Below are 15,616 nucleotides of genomic sequence, written 5' to 3' on the forward strand. Positions count from 1 at the left end.
ACTATTTTTAATAGTATAATATTAATTTTTGATTTTCATATAACTTATTTCATTTGCCAGTATTTTTTTTATGACCTTTTTCAGGGGTTATATTGAAATAATATGTTTTCTCCACAAAAAGCATCTGCAATTGATGAAATATCATTCTGTTTACTTCTAGGTAGCTGTTTGACTTTTTTCCAGCAGTGCAAATGAGAAGGATTAAAATTTTCCATTAAAGAGTCAGTAATCTTTTATTGTTGCAAACTTAAGATAGGAGTATGAAGCTGTTTTATTCAAATTGTTTATTTGATCTTAGAAAAAGGGCTAAGACCTAAATGCTCTGGTCTCTGTTGGTAACTTTATGCTAGTGAGGGGATTGCTGTTTTCTGTCACGAAAAGGAATTAATATTTTCTCCATGTGAAATGGCCAAATGGTTTCAACTATGAAGGAAATTTTTTTTCAAATGCTGGGTATCTTGTACAGCCTTCCTAGCCTGTACTTTAGTCTGTTTTTTGTTTGTTTGTTTGTTTCTTTTTTTTGTGTGTGTGTACTTTAGTCTGTCTTGACTTTCTAGTAATGCAGAAAATAACCTTTTTATTTTTCAGAAGAGAATTTACTAGAGCTTGAAGTTCAAGGGAAAGTCTTGTCTTCCCACCTCTGTTTATATTTCCTTGAATTACTCATTTGTCACAAACTCTAATGAGATATAAGGAGGTCTCAGACCCAGATGCAGAAGAGTGTAAAATGATGGTTGCCACATCTTGTTACTGCTGCTGGAGAAAAAATGTGATGTTGCTTAGATTATTTCTATCCTTTTTTCTTACAGGAGTAGAGAAGAGCCATGGAGTCTTTGTGAACCCAGGCAGTTACTAATTTTTGTTTCATTTGATTCTGGTATGAATTCTTGGTTGCTGAAGTAAGCAAATTATAGGAGACATTAATCAAGAAACAGTCTTCTGAAAACAAACAAACAAAAAGTAGTTTTGAGTGCTTTAATTCAGATTTTTAGTCATTTTGATGCTTTGTTACCAAAAAAATCATTTAAGTGGAATTAGCAATGAGATAAACATTATTAGCCCTTCTTAAACCTGCTTTCCAACCTTGGTGACACAAATGATGAGATTAATAGCAGCAAGGGGACATTTGCTTTGCTTTGAAAATGTACACCCACATTTTATTGCTGTGGGATTTTTAAAGCTCCACTTAGGAATGATAAGGGGTTATATTATAGGGTTTATCTACCTAAGCCCTCTGGGTTGATAAAGAAAAATTGAGATAACTTAGGGGATGGGGGAAGCATTTCTTTCACATTGTTGTGTTTGCAGTCTTTTAAAAAAATTTTTAAAAACAATGAAATCTTGCCATTTGCAACTACATGGGTGGACCTAGAGGGTATTTATGCTATGCAAAGTAATTCAGAGAAAGACAAATACTGTATGATTTCATTTATATGTGGAATATAAACAAAAAAAGCAAATGATCAAAAAGAACAGAAACAAACTCATAGATACAGAGGACAAACTATTGGTTATTAGAGTAGGGAAGAATTGGTGGGTGGGGGAAATAGGTAAAGGGGATTAAGAGGTAAAAATGTCCAGTTATAAAATAAATTAGTCATGGAGTTATAATATACAGCATATGGAATATAGTCAATAATATTATAATTACTTTATATGTGTATGGTGACAGGTGACATACTATTTACTAGACATACTGTGCACATATTGTGTCATTATTCAATAATGTATAAAGATACTGAATTACCAGGATGTACACCTGAAACCAAAAGGTTATTGTATGTCAATTATATTTTTATTTAAAAATATTTATCTTCAGCTAAAGATGTGTAACCACAGCACAATATTACTGGAAACTTAAAGGGAATTGCCAATGAAGAAACATAGCCCAGTCAGTGTACATTTATTTCTTCTACAAGTCAGTCTTAACTGTGGGTTCTTATAAACCATATGCTTTTACAGAAATACCCAGCATCATTAACTGTCCTATGGGAATGTGAGCCATATTTTTAGAGATGGTAAAAACATTTTGTAAATTCCTCACCAGTGGAACACTAATTATTTCAAGTGTCTTGCTGATTTTATTCACACTCACAAACTTTTGACATTGTTGACTTATTAGAGAAATGCCACACTATTTAAAAAGTTAAGAAATCTAATGACTCCCAAGTTGAATTGGAGAAATGTGTTTTCTTTGGTTTCTTTTTCAGTGTTATGTATGTGACTCCTACTCATATTTTGGTTCTTCATAAGGTCGGGAGTAAAAGATAGCAGTAGTACCTTACAATTCCTAATCTTTTTTTTTTTTTTAAGATTTTATTTATTTATTTGACATAGAGAGAGATCACAAGTAGGCAGAGAGGCAGGCAGAGAGAGAGGGGGAAGCAGGCTCCCCGCTGAGCAGAGAGCCCGATGCGGGGCTCGATCCCAGGACTCTGGGATTGTGACCTGAGCCAAAGGCAGAGGCTTTGGCACCCCCCTAATCTTAATATACTGCTAAATTCAGTGTTAATTTAGTAAATTAAGTTACTTCAGGAATCACAATATCTTATTTTCAATAAACAATAGAAAATTAAAGCAGTGCTATCATGTAAGTCATACACATTAAGGAAGTAATTCTTAATTCTTACTTTGGTATCATCTTTATTTCGAAGTTATGGCACAGTAGGGCCAGTGTCCTCCACCCTTTTTAAAGAACTTAGTAGAATTAATTTTACTGTGCCTTTCATCCTAGATTTCATTAGAATTGTCCAAAAAAATAAGCCTCCAATTATCTGTACTGCACCATTATCCGTATCTGTTCAGTACTTTCTTTGCCTCAACGTATTCTTCAGTTCTTCTTACTCCTTCTACATCTTCCCACTTTGTCACCAAAATTCAGATTCATTTGTCTTCATTCATTCACCAATTCACCAGGTAGTTACTGAGTTTCAGTTCTGTGCCAGGCCCTGACATATACATTCTTAATTTCTTTTCACTCCTCCTCCCCCACCTCTTCCTTAATTGTAATTAACATATGGTGTTATATTACTTTAAGGTATATAGTATAATGATTCAACAATTCTATATATTGCTCAGTGGTCATCATGGTAAGTGTACTCTTAATCCCCTTTATTCCACACATATACCCACCCACCTGTCCTCTGGTAACCATCATTTTGTTCTCTGTATTTAAGAGTTTGTTTCTTTTTTGTCTCTTTTGTGTGTTTGTTCATTTTTGTGGTTCCTGTTGTTTCCTGAATTCTACATATGAGTGAAATCATGCTGTATTTGATTTTTTTTTTTTCCTTTCTTGAACCATCTTTCACCTTCTTTGCATGAAGTGTCATTTTGCCTCTCCTTTGACAACTTCCAGCAACTCTTTCTGGTGATACATGTTTCTCCTGAACCGTAGGGTTAGAGGTAGGACTCTCATCCTGTTTCCTGTTACACTTTCAGACCATTATTCTATCACGTTATTATGAGAACCCCTACTTCTTCAAGTCCCATGCCATTCTGATATAGCATGGAAGGTTTTCGTTGAAGATTTTTATCTCACTGATTTCAGAATCTGCGTGGATAAATCATTTGTTTTCTAATCCTTTCAGTTTCTTTACCTTTGTCTCCTTTGACTTTTTTCATCCCATATCTGGCATTCTAAACCTTATAATCTAGCCTGCCTCCAAATTCACTCATTACAGTATCTTTCTCTCTAAACACAATTGCCTATTATTTTAGCATTCTTATTCATTTGTACTATCTTTCCATGTCATTTGAACAACTTTTTCTCTTTTTGCTTCATCTAATCCATTAGTCCTCTCTTTCCTTCCTTTTGTATTCCCCGTCTTTGCCTCTTCCTATATTCAGCTTAGAATCCCTTTTCCATTATTTTAGTAGCTCTCATTTTCACATTCTGAGTCTTCTGGCCCCTCTATTTAGTCAGAATCCCTTTAGTACCTTTCTGTTGTATTTGTGAAAAATCCCATATCCTTCATGTAGCCTACAAGATCATTCTACATTTAGCCCCTTTCTCCCTCTCCTACATTTGTACCCTTCTCCTTGTTCTCAGGGCTTGTATCTTTAATCTTCTCTCTCTGCTTTCCCATTTTAGGGCTATTAGACTAGCTGGAATGCCATTTTCCTCCCCATCTGCTTCTTACTTTCTTTGGGAAACTCTCTAGGCCCCCAAAACATAGATCAAAACCTCATGTTACTTACTCTCATGGTATATGTACTTTCTACATAACATTGTACATAGTTTATAATTAAATATTTATGAATTTTATTAATGACTATATGGACTCAAAGCTCAGGAGCTATAGAGAAATATGTCTGTTTTGTTTTCTGTTACATCTTCAATGCCTAACACATAGTACCTGGCACAGGTTGGGAATGAAAGGTTTAGAAGGTAAAAGAGAAGGGGGAGAAAGGAAGGAAGGAAAGATGCAAAACTGGGCATGGGAGCACTCTGCGGAGCAATTTATTAGATATAATTGTGGAAAGCTGTTATGGAACAGTGATACATTGTAGCAAAGCAAAAATAACTCTGAATATAGTGGGTTCCGGCTGCCTAGGTTGGAATCCTGGTTCTATGCCCTCTAGCTGTTAAGTTACTTAAGCTCTCCAAACCAATAGTATTGTCTTCTATAAAAGTGAGATAATAATAATACTTAATATCTAGCCTCACAGGCTTATTGTGAGGATTTAATGAAATGATATTGTAAAGTGCTTTGAACACTGAAGTTTTCAGACAAGGTAAGTTGCTGCTGCTGTTGTTATTATTCTTTTAAAATAGCTACAGCTATTCCCTGTTAATAAAATACTGTACTATTGGTATATATCCTGTCAAAGAATTACCATGCATTGACGAAAAGAGTATAATGGGGAAAGAGAATATTTCTAGTATGTAGGCTAGTATGCAGCGTAATTCTGTAAATTTAAATACACAGTAGTGGTGATTGTGTGATACCTAGAGGATTTTGTTGGGAGAGGATGGTAGAAGGTGTATATGAATATATGTGTGTAAGTTCTCACTGATACTTAAGAAATGCTCCTCAACTCAGGAGCTTTTTAAAGAAAAACTTTTTTTAATTTAAAAAATTTGGGGGGTAATTCTGTAGCAGAGTGGTTCCTAATCTAGTATTTCTTTGAAATCAAGAGAACTGGTGGACTTCTCAAATGAAAATCTGACTTCTATGATGAATGCTTAACCTCTAGGTAATCTTCCTTTGTACACTCCTTTTTTCTTCTAATTGTTTCATTCTTTTGGAGACTTATGCTTCTTACCCTCCTAAGAAACCATAACAAGATAAGCATCTTGGAAATGACAAAAAAGTATTTTGCTCTCTGTTGGGGAATGGAAGAAGGTGGGAGACTTGAAGATGCAGTCTTTGCCAGCACCTGAAGCACCTAATTTCTTTGCTTTCTTAAGGAAAATGGGTCTGTGGTAAAATCATAATTTGTTCCTTCTTATTCTGAGTAAAAGTTTATTAGCTTGTGATTTAAGCAGACCATCTGGTCGTGCTGGCACTGCACACTATCAAGCCCTGTGCTTTCTCTTAGTATGTTACTGGAGGCAGTTAAGTTGCATACTTGAATCCCAGCTCTGGCCTGGCTTTTTTTTTGTATCTTGAAACATATGTTTTTAAAGATCATACTGTAACCTGGAGCACATTTTTAAATGGTGGAGAATTTCTTCGTTGTTTAATGTGTTATATATCTCTTCATTTCTTCTGTTCAGCTTTCATTACTTTCATCTCTCAGTGACTATACCTAAAACTGTATAACTAATGTGTGGTAGGCATGTAATGGAACATATATCCAAATGGAGATAGTTGGATGTATACTCTGGAGTTGTGGAGAAGTAACAGAGTAGTTCAGTTTGACCTTGAAACTGTTTCCCTGGCTGGAGCCCAAGCACAAATGAGATAATTATTTGGAAATCCTTGCCTGTGGTACCATTCTAGCCTTAAAAACAAAAATGCTTTAACACTTACTTGGTCATATGTATTATCTTGGTTGTATGTATGTATAATAAGCTAGGAATACCTTGAGGGTCTGGCACTAAAATGGTTGGGAAAATGAAGCAATCTTTAAGAAAATTACATTTTGCTAACAAGCAAGATTCTGTAAGTGGAAGTATGGAATGAAAGTTAAAACATGTCTGTAAACAGAGCAGACTGGATGCTGGGAAAATAACTTCCACAGAAAGAACTGAAGATGGTTGATAAAATATGTATCATAAGTTGAAAAGAAAGTAAGGAAATCTCAGGAGCTGAATAAGACAGGGAATTAAAATACAGGTATTTGATGAGCTGTTAAACTTGAACATTAGCTCTTAAACTTAAACTTCTTAGAAGGAAAATGGTCCATGGATGCCCAAAATGGAGAATCTAACAGACAACCAAATTCCCTATACCCTTTTTATTTTTTATTTTTTTAAGTAGGCTTCATACCCAGTGTAGAGCCCAACACCAGGTCTGAACTCTTGACCTGAGATCAAGCCCTGAGCTGAGATCAGGAGTTGGATACTTAAAATGTCAGAACCACCCAGGCACCCCTCCCCACCCTTTTAAAAAGGGATCCATGGCCACCTGGGTGGCTCAGTTGATTGTCTGCCTATAACTCAGGTCATGATCTGAGGCTCCTGGGATCTAGTTCCACATGAGGCCCCTTGCTCAGCGGGGAGTCCGCTTCTCCCTCTCCCCTCCACTGCTCATGTGTGTGCACATGTGCATGCTCTCTCTCTCTCACAAAAATAAATTTAAAAAACCAAAAGGAATCCACAATACCCAAAATTGGTCCTTTGAAAACATTAAGAGAAGTGGCTTTTGGTGATATTAAAAGTGTAGGGGGCAGGCAGAGTGGGGGCGCCTGGGTGGCTCAGTGGGTTAAAGTCTCTGCCTTCAGCTCAGGTCATGATCCCAGAGTCCTGGGATCAAGCCCCGCATCGGGCTCTCTGTTCAGTGGGGAGCCTGCTTCCTACTCTCTCTCTCTCTCTGCCTGCCTCTCTGCCTACTTGTGTCAAATAAATAAATAAAATCTTAAAAAAAAATTTGAAAAAGGCAGAGTGAACAATTTTTGAAGTGATAAAGGACTTATAACTATGAATCCTGCAAGTTTTAAAAAGATAAAAGAATATTTCGCCAGTACATATGACAAAAGAATTTAGCAAGACTCACTACATGTGAAAAAGAAAACATGAAAAAATGAGTCAGTAATAAAATTTTTCCTACAAATTTCAATCCTGAAGAGTTAACAATGGTGACTTTTTAATAGACATAAAAGGACAAATAACTTCAATCTTACAGAAACAATTCCAGAAAATTAAAAAGAGGGAATAATTTATCACGAACATACTTTATAAGATTAACATAACTTCGTATCAAAATTTACAAGATTAGTACAGGAAAAGAAATGTTTAGGCCTGTCTCAACCGTGAACATAAATGCAAAAATTCCTAAACAAAATATTTCCAATTTAAAGTTAGTGTATGAAAAAGAAAAATAAACATGAAGACATTTTAGGCCTGTTGCAGGAGTCAAGATTGGTGTCTTTAGAAAATTAACTACCATAATCTGCCACATTAAAAGATGTTAGGGAAAAGTCGTATGATCATCTTAAGAAATGTAGAAACTTTAGAAGGAAATTTCTTTTAGAGGTGCATAGCTGGCTCAGTTAGTTAAGCGTCTGCCTTTGGCCTATGTCATGATCTCAGGGTCCTGGGATTGAGCCCCATAGTGGGCTGAGACATTGGATGTCCCTATGGGGAAAATGAGATTGGTTCAACACCATACACAAAAAAGCAATTCCAGGTAGTTTAAAGACTAGATGTCAGACACAATACTTAACACTCTTGGATAACTTGTCATTTAGGTATTGTACAGTAACCACAAAATAACACAAGTTGTGGTGGTTAATTTTATGTGTCAGCTTGCTTGGGCCACAAGGTGTCCCGATAATTTGGTCCAACAAACTGTTATTTTTTTTAGAGTGTTTTGGATGAGATTAACATTTAAAGCAATACACTTGAGTAATTCACATTGCCCTCTGTAATGTGAGTCCTGTTTTATTCAAGTTTTCCAGTCAGTTGATTCTCCTCCCCTGACAAGGAGTAAATCCTGCCTGATTGTGTTTGAACTGGGATGTTGGCTTTTGCCTGCTTTTGGACCCTAACTGCAATACTGAGTCTTGAGTCTTGAGTCTGTCAGTCTTTGGACCAGAACTTCACAATTGCTTGCCTCTCTTGGGTCTCAAGCTTGCTCATTCAGTTTGGAGATCTTGGCATTTGTCAGGTTCCATAATCATATGAGCCAGTTAATTTTAAAAAATATATATGTATGTTTTCTAATATGTATTACACATTACATTTTGTGTATAATTTCTTATAAAATATACATTTAATATATAATATATACAGTGTACTTCATATATTGATATAATTGCTATGGTATATTAATATAACTAATTATCTTAATTTAACAGTATATTTAATTACTGGTTATATTTCTCCAGAGAAACAAAACTAATAGGATATATATTCAATACAGTATGTGTGTATATGTATATGTTTGTGTATGCATGCCTATACAGGCGTACTTAGGAGACTTTGTCAATTTTGGTTCCACTACAATAAAACATACAAGGCGATAAAGTGAATCAAATGAATTTTTTGGTTTCCCAGTGTATACATATATAAAAGTTACGTTTACACTGTATTGTAGTGTGTTAGGTGTACAATAGCATTATGTCTAAAAAATAACGTACATGCCTTAATTAAAAAATACTTTATTGCTTAAAAATGCTAACTAGCATCCGCACTTTCAGCAAGCTGTAATATTTTTGCTGTTGGAGGTTCTTACCTCTGTTGATGGCTCTGACTGATCTGGGTGGTGGTTGCTGAAGGTGGGGGTAGCTGTAGCAGTTTCTCTATTTTCATTTTTTGGGGCTTTTTTTGAAAAGTATTTAGGACCTTTAGTAAGATTTTTTTTGCTGTTTGTTGACTTTTTTGAAAAAAAAATCAAGTTAACTTTTTATTACAAATAGAAATGAGGCTTTTATAAAAATCTCATCGTGGGGTACCTGGGTAGCTCAGTTGTTAGGTATCCGCCTTCAGCTCAGGTTGTGATCCTGGGGTCCTGGGATCGAGTCCCACATCGGGCTCCCCGCTCTGTGGGAAGCCTGCTTTTCCCACTCCAGTTCCCCTGCTTGTGTTCCCTCTCTCACTGTGTCTCTCTCTGTCAAATAAATAAATAAAATCTTTAAAAAACAGAAAAAAGGGGCACCTGGGTGGCTCAGTGGGTTAAAGCCTCTGCCTTTGGCTCAGGTTATGATCCCAGGGTCCTGGGATGGAGCCCCACACCAGACTCTCAACTCAGCAGGGAGCCTGCTTCCTCCTCTCTCTGACTGCCTCTCTGCCTACTTGTAGTTTCTGTCTGTCAAATAAATAAATAAATAAATAAAATCTTTAACAAACAAACAAACAAACAAATAAATAAATAAATAACATTGAAAAAATAAAAATAAAAATCTCATCTTGCCCAGATATGAAACAATTTAAAAACCCTTGTAAGTGTAGTAGGCTTTTTTTTTTTTTTAAAGTTTGTCCTTACTAAAAAGGGATGTTTTTAGGCAGAAACAATAAAAACCCCATACTACAGATAATGCAGATAGTTCTAGTTATTTTGTTGATGGGCAAAAAAACAAGCACTTAAGAGCTTCAGCTCCAGTTTTTTGTTAATTTCTTATTTCTGGAATATCAAACTCATTTCTTCTTATTGGATGACTGAACCAGATGATGGTAGAGAATTGATAAACCAGTATTTACTTGGCCCTGCCCTAGTCAGAAGTTGGGGGATTGGGGCAGATGAATTCTTTGCTGGTGGATCAGCTGCTTTTATCTCTTTGCCACTTTGTTGTTTGGGGTTTCCTCGACACTCGTGTCAGTAATTGAAGTTGTGGAAGTACCAGTGTTGAGGTGGCTGCTTACCGTGGGTCTTATGTCCTTGATTTTCCTTAATTTCTTTATTGCTGTCTTCTCTATGTTGTCTCTGGTAAGGAGGCCCCTGCAGAATTGTTGTCTGTGACCCTGATACATACTCTCTCTCACTGGTCTACCTTGTGCTCCTGAATTCTGGTTGTCAGCACCTTCCAGCACTTCACCCTGCCCAAGCGATTTAGAAGACTGTGGTTGATGCCCCCATAGTCTCCACATATAGTAAGATGGGAGTTGTTGCCTGCAGAAGGTCTGGAACTGTTGGGTCTGGCCTTGAAAGCATGTCTAATTCCTCATTCGTATCCCCACTCTCACTATTTTGGCAATTCTGCTAGTAATTGCATGGAGGACCCATGTGCCATGGATAGTGCCTATAATGGTTACGATCTGCTGCATATTTACTGCCTTGTACTGGAACTCCACCAGCACCTATACCATTTGCTACCTCCTTACATTTTCCCCTTCACCAGCATCATACTCCATAGTCCCTCCATCCTCCTACACTATGAAGGTAGTTCTTGGGAGTTACTCCTCTTTATGACAGTCAGGTGTACAAATACATCTTCCTTGTTTATTCCTGTTGATGAGACCATATCCATATCTCACATTGGACCATTCTGCTCTTTCCCACATCTTCTTACACTTGCTGGCAGTGATGTGAGGCCTCCACCACCAACTGTGGGGTCAGGCTTGGTGTCGGCAGTGATGGGACACGGGCCGGGACTGGGTGACTGGAAGGTTTCCACTTCATTGCTCATGGTTGTAGTGATGGTGACGGGGCTGGTTTAGGCAGCTGCAGCTCCTCCTGGGGTATGATGGTAACTAGACCAGAGTTGGTGGGGCTCTTCCAGGCTTTTTGAGGTCTGCTCTCCATCCCACTACCTATTGGAATTTTTTCAAATACAGAAACAATGGAGGCACCTGGGTGGCTCAGTTGGTTAAGCATCTGCCTTTGGCTCAGGTAATGATCCCGCGGTCCTGTGGTCAAGCCCTATGTCGGGCCACCTGCTCATTGGGGAATCTTCTCTTCACTCTCCCTCGGCCTCCCACCCCCCACTCATGCTTGCTTTCTCTCTCTGTCCCTCAAATGAATAAATAAAATCTTAAAAAAAGAGAAAACGATGAAGTTTTCCACATCAACTTTTTCTTTCACAGACAGTTTCTCTGTAGCATATGATTCTCTGTGTTAGCATTGTAGTCACAGTAGAACTTCCTTCAGAGTTGGAGTCAGTCTTCTCAAATCTGTTATTGCTTTATCCAGTAAGTTTACATAATTTTTAAATTTCTTTGTTGTTGTTTCTACTGTCTTTATGGCATCTTCAGAGGGAGTAGATTCCATTTCAAGAAACCACTTTCTTTGCTCATCTAAAAGAAGCAACTCCTCATCTGTTCAAATCTTATCATGGGATTGCAACAATTAAGTCAGGTCTTCCGGCTCCACTTCTAATTCTAGTTCTCTTGCTATTTCCACTACATCTGTAGTTCCTTTTCCACTGAAGTCTTGAACCCCTCAAAGTCATCCAGGAGGATTGGAACCAACTTCTTCCAAACTCCTGTTCAGGTTGATAGTTTTACCTCTTCCCATGAATCACAAGTGTTCTTACCAGCATCTAGAATGGTAGACTTTTTTTCCAGAAGGTTTTCAATTTACTTGTCCCAGATCCATCAGAGGAATCCCTGTCTATGACAGCTGTAGCCTTCCTGAAATGTATTTCTTAACTAATAAGACTTAAAATCTGAAATGATTTCTTCTTGCTCCATGGGCTACAGAATGAATGTTGTGTTAGACATGAAAACTACAATAATCTCATTGTATGTCTCCATCAGAACTCTTCAGTGTCAGTGAGCAATCATATTTTGAAAGGAATTATTTTTTCTGAGCAGTAGGTCTCAGCAGTGGACTTAAAATATTTAGTAGACTATGTTGTAAACAAATGTGCTGTTACCTAGGCTTTGCTCTTCCATTTATAGAATATAGGCAAAGTAGACTTAGCATGATTCTTAAGGGCCTTCGGATTTTTAGAGTGGTAAATGAGCACTGACCTCACTTAAAGTCATTAGCTGTGTTAGCCCCTAACAAGAGAATCAGCCTATATTTTTAAGACAAGCGTTAACTTCTCCACTCTAAGATGACTTCTTCTTCCAGTAGAAAGCTGTTTCATGTACATTGAACATCTGTTGTTTAGTGTAGCCACCTTCATTAATGATCTTAGCTAGATCTCCTAGATAACTTGTTGCAGTTTCTGTATCAGCAGTTACTGCTTCATCTTGTACTTTTATGTTATGGAGATAATTCTTCCCTCAAACCACATGAACCAACCTCTGACAACTTCAGATTTCTCTTCTGCAGCTTCCTCACCTCTCTTAGCCTTCACAGAATTGAAGAGAGTTTGGCCTTGCTCTGGATTAGGCTTTGCCTTAAGGAATGTTACAGCTGTTTTGGTCATTCCATAGAATGGAGGGTTAGTAAAACTTTCTCCATAAAAGTAATAAGGTTGTTTCTCACTTTCTTATTGTTTGTGTATTCACTGAAATAGCATTTGTAATTTCCTTTAAGAACTTTTCGTTTGCAGGAGCACCTGGGTGGCTCAGTGGGTAAAGCCTCTGCCTTCGGCTCAGGTCATGATCTCAGGGTCCTGGGATTGAGCCCTGTATCGGGCTCTCTGCTCAGCAGGGAGCCTGCTTTCCCTCTTCTCTCTCTGCCTGCCTCTCTGCCTACTTGTGATCTCGGTCTGTCAAATAAATAAATAAAATCTTAAAAAAAAAAAAAAAAGAACTTTTCCTTTGCATTCACAATTTGGCTGTTTGGTACAAGAGGTCTGGCTTTCAGGTATCTTAGCTTTGGACCAGTCTTCCTCACTAAGCTTAATCATTTCTAGCTTTTGATTTAAAGTGAGAGATATGTGACTCTTTCTTTCACTTGAACATTTAGATACCATTGTAGCATTATTAATTGACCTAATTTCAGTATTGTTATATCTCAGCAATAGAGACGCCCAAGGAGAAAGAAAGTGACAGGGGTTGGTGGAGAAGGCATAGTACACACTACATTTGGCAGATAAGTTTGCTGTCTTATATGGGTGCAGTTTGTGGTGCCCCAAAAAGAATTAGAGTAGTAACATCAAAAATCACTGATCATATACCACTATAACAAATATAATAATAATGAAAAATGGGAGAATTAACATTGTAACAGACATGAAGTGAGCAAATGCTTTTGGAAATAAGGAAACAGACTTGCTTGACATGGGTTGCCACAAAACTTCAATTTATAAAAAATACAAGGGCTTTGAAGTGCAATAAAACAAGGTATGCCTGCACACACACACATACATAATGTATTCAGAATATATCCTATTGCTTTTCTTTCTCTGGAGAACCCTAACACACCTATAATAATCATTTATTTCTTCATCACATAGATTGGAGAGTTAGTATAGTTGGCCTTGCTTTAGTTGTTGACTGGGATGGCTATGCCCTCATGATTCTTTCTAGAACCCAACTGAGAGGGAATAGCTACTCAGAATGTTGCTTTTTTGGCAATGGTGGAAATGTAGCCTAACCACATGTATTATGAACTTCAGCTTGTTTCTGAATTGCTCACATCCCAATGCTCAAAGCAAATCACATAGCCAAGCCAAAATCAAGGGTCAGAGGAGTATTTTCTTCCCATTATTATGCTATGGGAAGGATGTGGATGAATACTAGTACCATAGAGGAATGAATAATTGGGACCACTAATTCAGTCTATTCCTGAAGGCAGTATAAAAGTAGGAAATACCATATGACCCTGAGAATAGGAAGGATTTCTTAAAGAGGATATAAAAGTCACAAATCTTAAAGGCTTAATAAATTTGTTTATATAAGATATTTGGGGGCACCTGGGTGGCTCAGTTGGTTAAACGTCTGACTCTTGATCTCAGCTCAGGTCTTGATCTCAGGGTGATGAGTTCAAGCCCCACTCTGGGCTCTATGCTGGGCATGGAGCCTACTTTAAAAAAAAAAAGATATTTTTGATCATACAAAGATATCATAATAAAAGGGACAGTTAAGGTACACGCTGGGAGAAGAAATTTGCTAAGTGTTTAATTGATGAAATGTTGGTCTCTAGAATATATGTTTATGGGTATGTTTAAAATTCCTCCAAAATCAACAAGGATGAGAGAAGCCAGTGGAGGTGGGAAGCAAAGATTTCAGCTTCAAGGAAAAGCAGCACAAATGGTTCCTAAACAAATGAAAAATGTTTAGTCTTAACTGATAATTATTGAAGTAATAAAGAACTTGATAAAATATGTATTGAGAAATTTATAAAGAGGAAATCAGATTATTGTTTTCTGAACCCGTATCTGATCAATGTTACTGCTATAAGTGTCTCTTCACTTGATATGTCTCTTCATTTGATACAACATGAAGTACACAGCTTTATTTGTGAAGTACTATTGTTAAAAAGACAAGTCAGATCTCAATCTAATGAAGACTTTAGATATAACTGTCATTTTATAGGAAGCATGAAGATAAGAGGAGCAATGTAAATAGCACCATTAAAAAAATAGTTCACCGAATCCAAAATGTGGGACATCGTATTGGACACATTACTCAAGTTTGTTTATTTCTCAACTCAGTTCTTTTCCATTGATCTCTTTTTCTATCCTTATGGCAACACTACCTTGAAATTTTATAGATTTTTGAAGTCAAGAAGTATGAAATTTTCAACTTTATTATTTTGTTTCAAGATAACTTATTCTGGCTCCCTCATTTTAATATCAATTTTAGGATTAGCTGGTCAATTTCTGTAAAAAAAGACAGCTAGCATCTTTCTGTGGATTACATTGAATCTGTGGATCACTCTGGGATGTATAGTCAACTTAAAAACCTAAGATCTCTGAACATGATATTTTTCCATTTATTTAAATTTTCTTTAATTTCTTTCAATAATCCTGTAATTTTCAGTGTATATATAATGCATTTTAAGTGAAATTTATACCTAGCTATTTCCTTCTTTGTGATGCTATTTTAAGTATAATTGTTTTAAATTTCATTTTTGAATGTTTATTGCTTGTATATGGATAGACAGTTGATTTTGTATATGAATCTTATATTCTGCAACCTTTGTATACTTATTGATACTTTGTATTCTTATTGATTGATATACATGTATATATATATATTAAAATATATATATCTACTAAATATATATATATTTATATATATATATTTATATATATATATATTTAGTAGACTCTTGGTGTTTGTCACTATATAAGATCATGTCATTTTCAACCAGAGAAAGTTTTGTCTTCCTTTTAATTTTTTGTGTATTCTAATTTTGCTGGCTATCACTTCTAGTACAGTATTAAATAGACATGGTGAGAAAGGACAGTCTAGTCTTGTTCTTGGTGCTTGTCCTAGAGGGAAAGCATTCTGTCTTTCATTGTTAAAGTTTATATTAGCTGTGAGTTTTTCATAAATGCCCTTCATCAGGTAGAGAAAGTTTTTCTTTTTCTCTATCTTCTTGACTGTTTCTATCATGAAAAGTTGTTGGAAATTGGTAAATACTCTTCTGCATCTTCTTAGATGATCATGTAGGTTTTTTGGCTTGTATTCTACTGATACGGTTTATTACATTTAATTTTATATGTTAAA

General features: G+C 36.4%; 1 protein-coding gene and 1 pseudogene across 13 annotated transcripts in view; one reads left to right on the plus strand and one right to left on the minus strand.

Annotated features, from left to right (window-relative positions):
• The window catches only part of ERC1 (ELKS/RAB6-interacting/CAST family member 1), a 541,029-nt gene that overhangs the window by 268,023 nt on the left and 257,390 nt on the right, over positions 1 to 15,616 (plus strand). The window lies entirely within an intron of this gene.
• LOC116592413 lies at positions 9,753 to 10,847 on the minus strand (annotated as a pseudogene).

This window comes from Mustela erminea, chromosome 6 (assembly GCF_009829155.1).
Source record: "Mustela erminea isolate mMusErm1 chromosome 6, mMusErm1.Pri, whole genome shotgun sequence".
NCBI classification, from domain to species: Eukaryota; Metazoa; Chordata; class Mammalia; order Carnivora; family Mustelidae; genus Mustela; species Mustela erminea.